Consider the following 7,028-nt stretch of genomic DNA (forward strand, 5'->3'; position numbering starts at 1 on the left):
CACCTAAATAATTTCCCCAAATTTCAAAACCCTAATTTCTCTTCTCTAGAATCTACCATTCGTTTTATCGATTTCTTCATCAGATCACCCTAATATCTCCTTCCTTATCTTAATTTAGCAGGTTTGTTCTTTATTATTATGATTGTTGCCAGTTGAATTATTGGTAGTAGTGTCTAAGGGAATTGTTTGTATCTTTGTCATTGTTGTTGTCGTCGTCACATCGATTGTCACATCTCGGAGCTCCATTTGAGCAACTTAACAGTTCCCTGAATTTGATAAGGGATTCATTATACAATAATTGGTTCAAATAATACTAAGATTCAAGAATGGAAAAATGAAATACTTGAAATAAATAAATAAGTGTATATGTATGTGTATGAGGCGATTGTTTAGTGGTTATCCTGATAAACAAAAGGAAAAAATAAAGTAGTAAGTGTTTAATGGAAAAAATAAAGTAATGGTCCATTATATAAGTGTATGTGTATGTCCAAAGCTGTGTTGTTAATCAATCTAAAATTTGTTGTTGTAATCCTAATCTTTTTAATTGTCAATTTTGTTGTGTAGTTTGACTTAATGTTTCATATAGAGGTAATTTATTAGTCACAAGTTGTAATTTAATACTACCATTTTGTCGGCCTCGAAAAAATTTCACAATTTTATATTTAGAATGGCATGATTTGAGTCGCCACTTTCAGCGATTAATTCTATTAAATAAGTAGAAGTATAGAGAATTTCCAATGGAGTTGAAAACTCAGTAGATTGTTTTTTTTTTTTTTTTTTTTTTTTTGTTAAAGATAATTCATAATGTACTAAACTAATATTGTTGTTGAATACAAAGTTTTTTAACAGTTTCACTTGTATTTCTGTGCTTTTGGCTTTCCGTTTCATTATACAACTCACTGGTTACCAATTTTTTTATTGTGGGTAGTCCCCAAAAATGGACCCTTTATCCTAGCTTTTTTTGGTCAGTAAGCTTTCTCCTTTTCTAATTAGTCTCAATTCAATATTTTTTTACTAACTTGCTTTCTGTTTTCGGGTCAAGAATGAATAGAAATCGGAGTTGGATGAATCACAATGGGGTAAAGGATAAGCGAAAACCGGAGTATAAAGCTGGTGTCGACCAGTTCCTAGAATTTGCTTTTAAGGATAACAGTGTCGAAACAATGTCGAAATGCCCATGTTTGAACTGTAGATTGTGTTTTGCCCATAATCGAAAGACCATGCAATGTCACTTACTAGTTTATGGCATCAATCCTAGTTATAACCCGTGGGTTAGCCACGGAAAAAGTGAGGAGTTAAATTATAGTAGTGAAGATGAAAATCAAGGGGAGATTTTAAGTAGTGAGGATGATGAAATGCCATTTGATGACATGGCTCCATTGGTATTTGATGCAACAAATCATTGGAACTATATCATCCTACTGTTGATGGAGAAGAGGAAACCATTGAGGTTGGGACCTCTATACCTGATGTCGATGCTTCTAAGGTGTTCGATAAGTTAGTTGATGATATGGAGGCTATGTTGTATACTGGCTGTGAGACTTATAAGAGATTGGAGTTCATTGTTTCATTATTACATATCAAAGTTTCAAATAAGTGGTCTGATAATTCTTTTTCAATGTTATTAAAGGCGTTACATAGGGCTTTCAATTATGATAAAAATTTCCCAGAAAGTGCCTATGAAGCAAAAAAGTATACAAAAGCACTTGGGTTAGACTATGTTAAGATTGATGCATGTATCAACCATTGCATTTTGTTTCGAAAAGAATTTGCAAATGAAGAAAAATGTCCTAAATGTTTAGCCTCTAGATGGAAGGAGAAAGTTGTGCAAGGGTGTGATGAATGGTCAGATGATGACAACATCTGAAAAATAACTCGTATACCTCAATTGGTTTTACGCCATTTTCCTCTGATTCCAAGGTTGCAAAGGATGTTCATCTCTTCAAAGTTAGCTACTTATATGCGATGGCATAAAAATAGGGGCAGTAATGATGACAATGATGGTGATGAGGTAATGAGACACCCATCCGATTCAGAAACATGGAAAGATTTTAATAAGCAATTCCCAGATTTCGCTCTTGATGCACGTAATGTTCGCTTAGGTTTAGCAACTGATGGATTTGGATTTAATCCTGGAGGAATGAGTTGAAGATATAGTATATGGCCAGTAATGCTTGTGCCATATAACTTACCTCCTTGGATGTGCATGAAAAGTGACAACATTATGCTATCTTTGTTAATTCCGGGTCCTAAAGCTCCGGGAAATGATATCGATGTTTTTTTGAAACCTCTAATAGACGAACTTAAGGAATTGTAGGATAATGGTGTACAAACTTTTGATGCTCATACCAAAACGACTTTTAGTATACGAGTAGTGTTGTTGTGGACAATCAATGACTTTCCAGCTTATGCTAATTTGTCTGGTTGGAGCACAAAAGGAACTCTTGCATGCCCGTGTTGTCACAAGGACACAGAATCTAAAAGACTGCTCCATGGTCGCAAATGGTGCGATGTTGGTTATCGGAAGTTTTTGAAGTTGATCACAAATGGAGGCTTAACAGAAGCTACTCTTTTGGTAGGAAACTAGTTTAACACTCACCCCCACACACATACAGTGACACACACTTTGAAGAAAGCTACTTACAAGCTATCTAGTAGCAATTGAATCCCTTTGTCATAAATGTCCCTGGAAATATTTAGGTGCTTATCCAGTATTTTATTTAGTGGAAGCAGCTAATTTTGAGAAATCCTATTAGAGCATTATGTAAAATCAGTAGCATAAGGAAATAAATCTGCTACAAGTGCATTTATCTCATTCTATGTATAGCATAAGGAAATATATATTGCCAATGTCTTAACTTGTGCTATCAAACAATACTTATTGTAATATTTTACGTCTTATTATAATAGGAGGAGGCGTTAATGCTCATGGTATAACACAAAGGTTTCGTGGAGCTTTCAGATATTTTTTTGGACAAGTGATGTTGGTGGCTGAATTGACATCGTTGCAAATTCTTTTTTGGTTTACCACCCTAGCATTGGGATTCTATTTTGTTAAACTCGATCTATTGCATCAACATAAATTTATGGCTTTCCTTGAGGGTTTTTTTTTAGTACGTTAATTTTTGTTTTTAGGTGAATCAAATTTGTATAAGAAGCATATCATATTTTGTTCTAATTATTGTTATATAAGTATTTATGAATTTGCTAGAGTTCGACCGGAAATATGAACGACAATGTGCGTGTCCTGCAAAGGAATTGTGTATTGCATTTTTAATGTGAACAAAATTGAGCATATATGCAAGAATACATAGGGCAACGAAAATATTGAGTCAACGTTTTCTTTTACAACAAGGATTCATGCTTTTGTTGCAGTAATTGCGATTAAGGGCGACAAAATACTTTGTTGCCAATAATGGATACATGAGCAACAAGTTGTGTTCGTTGCACAAAAATTCATTTGGGCGACAAAACACTTTGTTGCCCATAATGGATACATGGGCAACAAGCCCTATTCGTTGCACAAAGTACCTATATTGGCGACAATTCAAGCTCGTTGCCCAAAGATTCATACGGGCGACAAAACACATGCTCGTTGCACATATGATCAAGGGCGTCGAGCATTGGGCGACGAACCCACGACGACCAAAATTTCGTTGCAGAAGGTTATGGGCGACGAAAATAGGATTTTGTGCGACAAAATGGTTTGTCGCCCAAACTCATTTTTCTTGTAGTTCAAATCAGTCCCTAACTCACCTAATCCTAACCATGATGAGTCACCTCCTCCTAATTCACCTCCCCCTACAACTTGTGTCTCTGATTCTTTGAGTTCGGATGATTTAGGGACTCAAGTTGGGGAAACTGAGTTTGACGATCTTGGTTTCTGTGTTCCTAATACGCTTGACCATGAAGAGATCCCTGAGATCGGTGAGGTCGGTGCTGCTGTTGATGATGTTTGTAGATCTCCTCTGAGATCGCCTCTGAAAGTTGAAAATGAGCCTCAATCAGCAAGCTCAATAAAATTCCATAACTATGTCGCGAGATTCACTGAAAAAATGAAGAATAAGAGGTTAAAGGTTGAAGAGACTGTCGATGTTCCTATTAGGGTTGTTGAGGAGTCGATTGCCTTCAAAAACTTTGAGAAGAGAATGCTTGCAAATATAGTACGAAGCCAAAATATGGAGGTACTTTTTCTAAATCGTTATTCATTTACTTTTGATAATATTTTGTTTCTGTTTTATTTGATTTTCCTTAGTTCATAAATTTTGTATGGTATTCTATTGTTCTGATTTGGTGTATGCTGTTAGGAAAATGTTTATTTTATGACTGTTGTTAGGAGTATCTGTTGGGATTTGGTTTCTATTATTGTGATTTGTAATCTACGGTTAGGAAAATGTTTAATTTACGACTGTTATTACGAGTATCTATTGGGATTTAATTTCTGTTATTGTGATTTGTAATGTACTGTTAGGAAAATGTTTAATTTACGACTGTTATTACGAGTATCTATTGGGATTTAATTTCTGTTACTGTGATTTGTTTTAAACTGTTAGGAAAATATTTAATTTACGACTGTTATTACGAGTATCTATTGGGATTTGATTTCTGTTATATTTGTTGTTTGTTCCTTAGTGAAGTCCATTATGTACTGAGAGATGGGTCTGTTGGGATTTGGTTTCTGTTATTGTGAATTGGTTTTTGCTGTTGGTATTTGGTTCAGAATGTCACAATTCTCTACTGGTTATCTAACGTTATGTTGCTTGTTTCTTCCTTAGTGAAGTCCATATCCAATATGGACTGAGAGTTGGCTCAATGATATAAATACCTTACTGGTTTGAGAGCTAAATAAATTTGAAACACTTGTTAATCCTAACTGGCCATAATTTGAAGTAGTAAAGCCACCACATGTGTGGACATGAGCCACGTCTCGGTCTGTGGATTTGGGGGTCCACCTACCGGTCCGTAGTCGCGGGCCACCTGCACGCTAGGCCAATTTGTGGACATGTAGCGGTCTTTTGAAAGCCACGCTTGGCGGCGTAAAAATGCTTTCGAACAGATCGTTTTAGATTGGTCGGTTTCGTCTTGGTAAAGGTCTTGAAACGATTAGAGATGTTTGGAGTCGCCACCAAGCATTTGTGGGATGCTTGGAACCCGATCGAAATCCACTTTATACCTCGGCCAAACGAAGCACAAAGCAGGGTTTGACATAGGTACTAAAGATAAGGACTCGTCCCCCTTTTAGCATTCTATGCCTAAAATGACTCTCGTGCGCCATGGATAAGGCCATCCACTATCCAAAGGTTCTGAGTAAGGGGTGAGGGTACGTATTGGGAAGCCCTTTAATCAGACACCCAATCCCGCCCGCGTTAGCGGCCTCTACTGATCGATCGTGGTTGTTTAAGTGCAAGAGTTGATAAAACGGTGTAAATGCATGAATGCACATCCAAAAGTGTTAACCTAACATGTGAGCTTTCTAAGTCGGTTTGTTAATCCAAATATCAAGCATAAGATGTCAAGTTGGATTTATGGTTGATTTGCATGTGAGAACGGAAATTAAACATTCATTTACCAAATTCGGGTTATGATGCTTAACACGATCCATTTATTCAAAAAGGGTGTCAAATGACAAAGTGTAAAAACGTAAGCTTGTCAATCTGATCCGTCATGTATTCGGATTAACCGTAATCGGGATCGTCCTAGACAAGTGATAAAAACGAGGCAGAACAGTGCCAGGTAGCCCTGTTAAGGCGCGAGCCTATTGGCGAGGTAAGGGGCTATGCCCAGGTTTTGAAATATGAAAGCAGAGGGCCTCTTGGGGCGCAAGCCATGGGGCGAACCAAAGGGCGTTTCCTGGTTGTTAAAAAGGTTGTTTAAAACCATTTTTTGTGATTAATAATTTGCAAGTATGATTTGCATGACTCGGAATAATTACTATTATATTAGTAATTTTCGTTGTCGGATTTGCAAGTTTGAAAAGCATAGTTTACAAATAAAAATGTAAAATGTTTGACTTGAACTAATCATGTTAAGTTCATTTCTTTGTAATTAGTCAAGTTTGTCATCGTGCTCGGATTAAACCTACATGGTATAAAGAACCAAGGATGATTATGAATTATGACTAATATATTTACAAATGTAAACAAATGAGAAAAATGGTAAATAAAATAAAAGGGGGTTAAAATACCCATTAAAATGTAATTAACCATTAATATCATCGAGTCACGGAATAAACCGTCATGGTATAAAGAACCAAGGATGATTTTTATAATGGTCAAAATATGTTTATCATAAAAATGAATTAAAATGGTAAATAAAAGAATAGAAATTCCTTTAAAATGTAATTAACCAATTAATATCACCGAGGCACGGATTTAACCGTCATGGTATATGGAACCAAGGGTGATTATGATTTATGGTTAAAAATTTTGTCATAGAAATGGTTTAAAACATTTGAAATGATAAAAACCGATTGCAAATAAGAAATAAAATAAAGAGGAAAGATGAGAACAAACACTGATGAGTCTGACCTGGACACCTACATGAGGCGCGAACCTCCCTGCATAGCAAGGAGCTCCTGTCTCAGGCCAAAACTCGGTTTTGGCTCGTCTAACCTATATTTGAATCGTGTTATGCAATGTTCATGCTTATAGACTCATAAAAACAGTAAATACATAAAATAAAGTGAGTTGTTTACACCCTCAAACTTACGTGTATTGATATTTTGCGACGTAGACGACTTTAGAGACATGTTTTCTCGTAGCGACTACTCACGATCAAGAAGTTTAAAAAGAGTGCCTTAAAAAAGGATTTTGTTTTGAAAATGAGTTGAAAATATGTTAATTAAAACATGTAGTTGAGTTGGTCGAATGGGTCGGTCGAATGCACGACGACGGTACCAAACAATATGTGTAAGGCTTGTGTTTACGATCGGTAGGTCGTAAACACGTGTCGATTTTGTGACTTAGGAAGTCGGTTCTAGAAGTTTAAGGGAGAAGGAGGGGGCGGACTCTCGCGTGACGATTGTGGTG

Source organism: Silene latifolia, chromosome 2, assembly GCF_048544455.1.
Source record: "Silene latifolia isolate original U9 population chromosome 2, ASM4854445v1, whole genome shotgun sequence".
NCBI lineage: Eukaryota > Viridiplantae > Streptophyta > Magnoliopsida > Caryophyllales > Caryophyllaceae > Silene > Silene latifolia.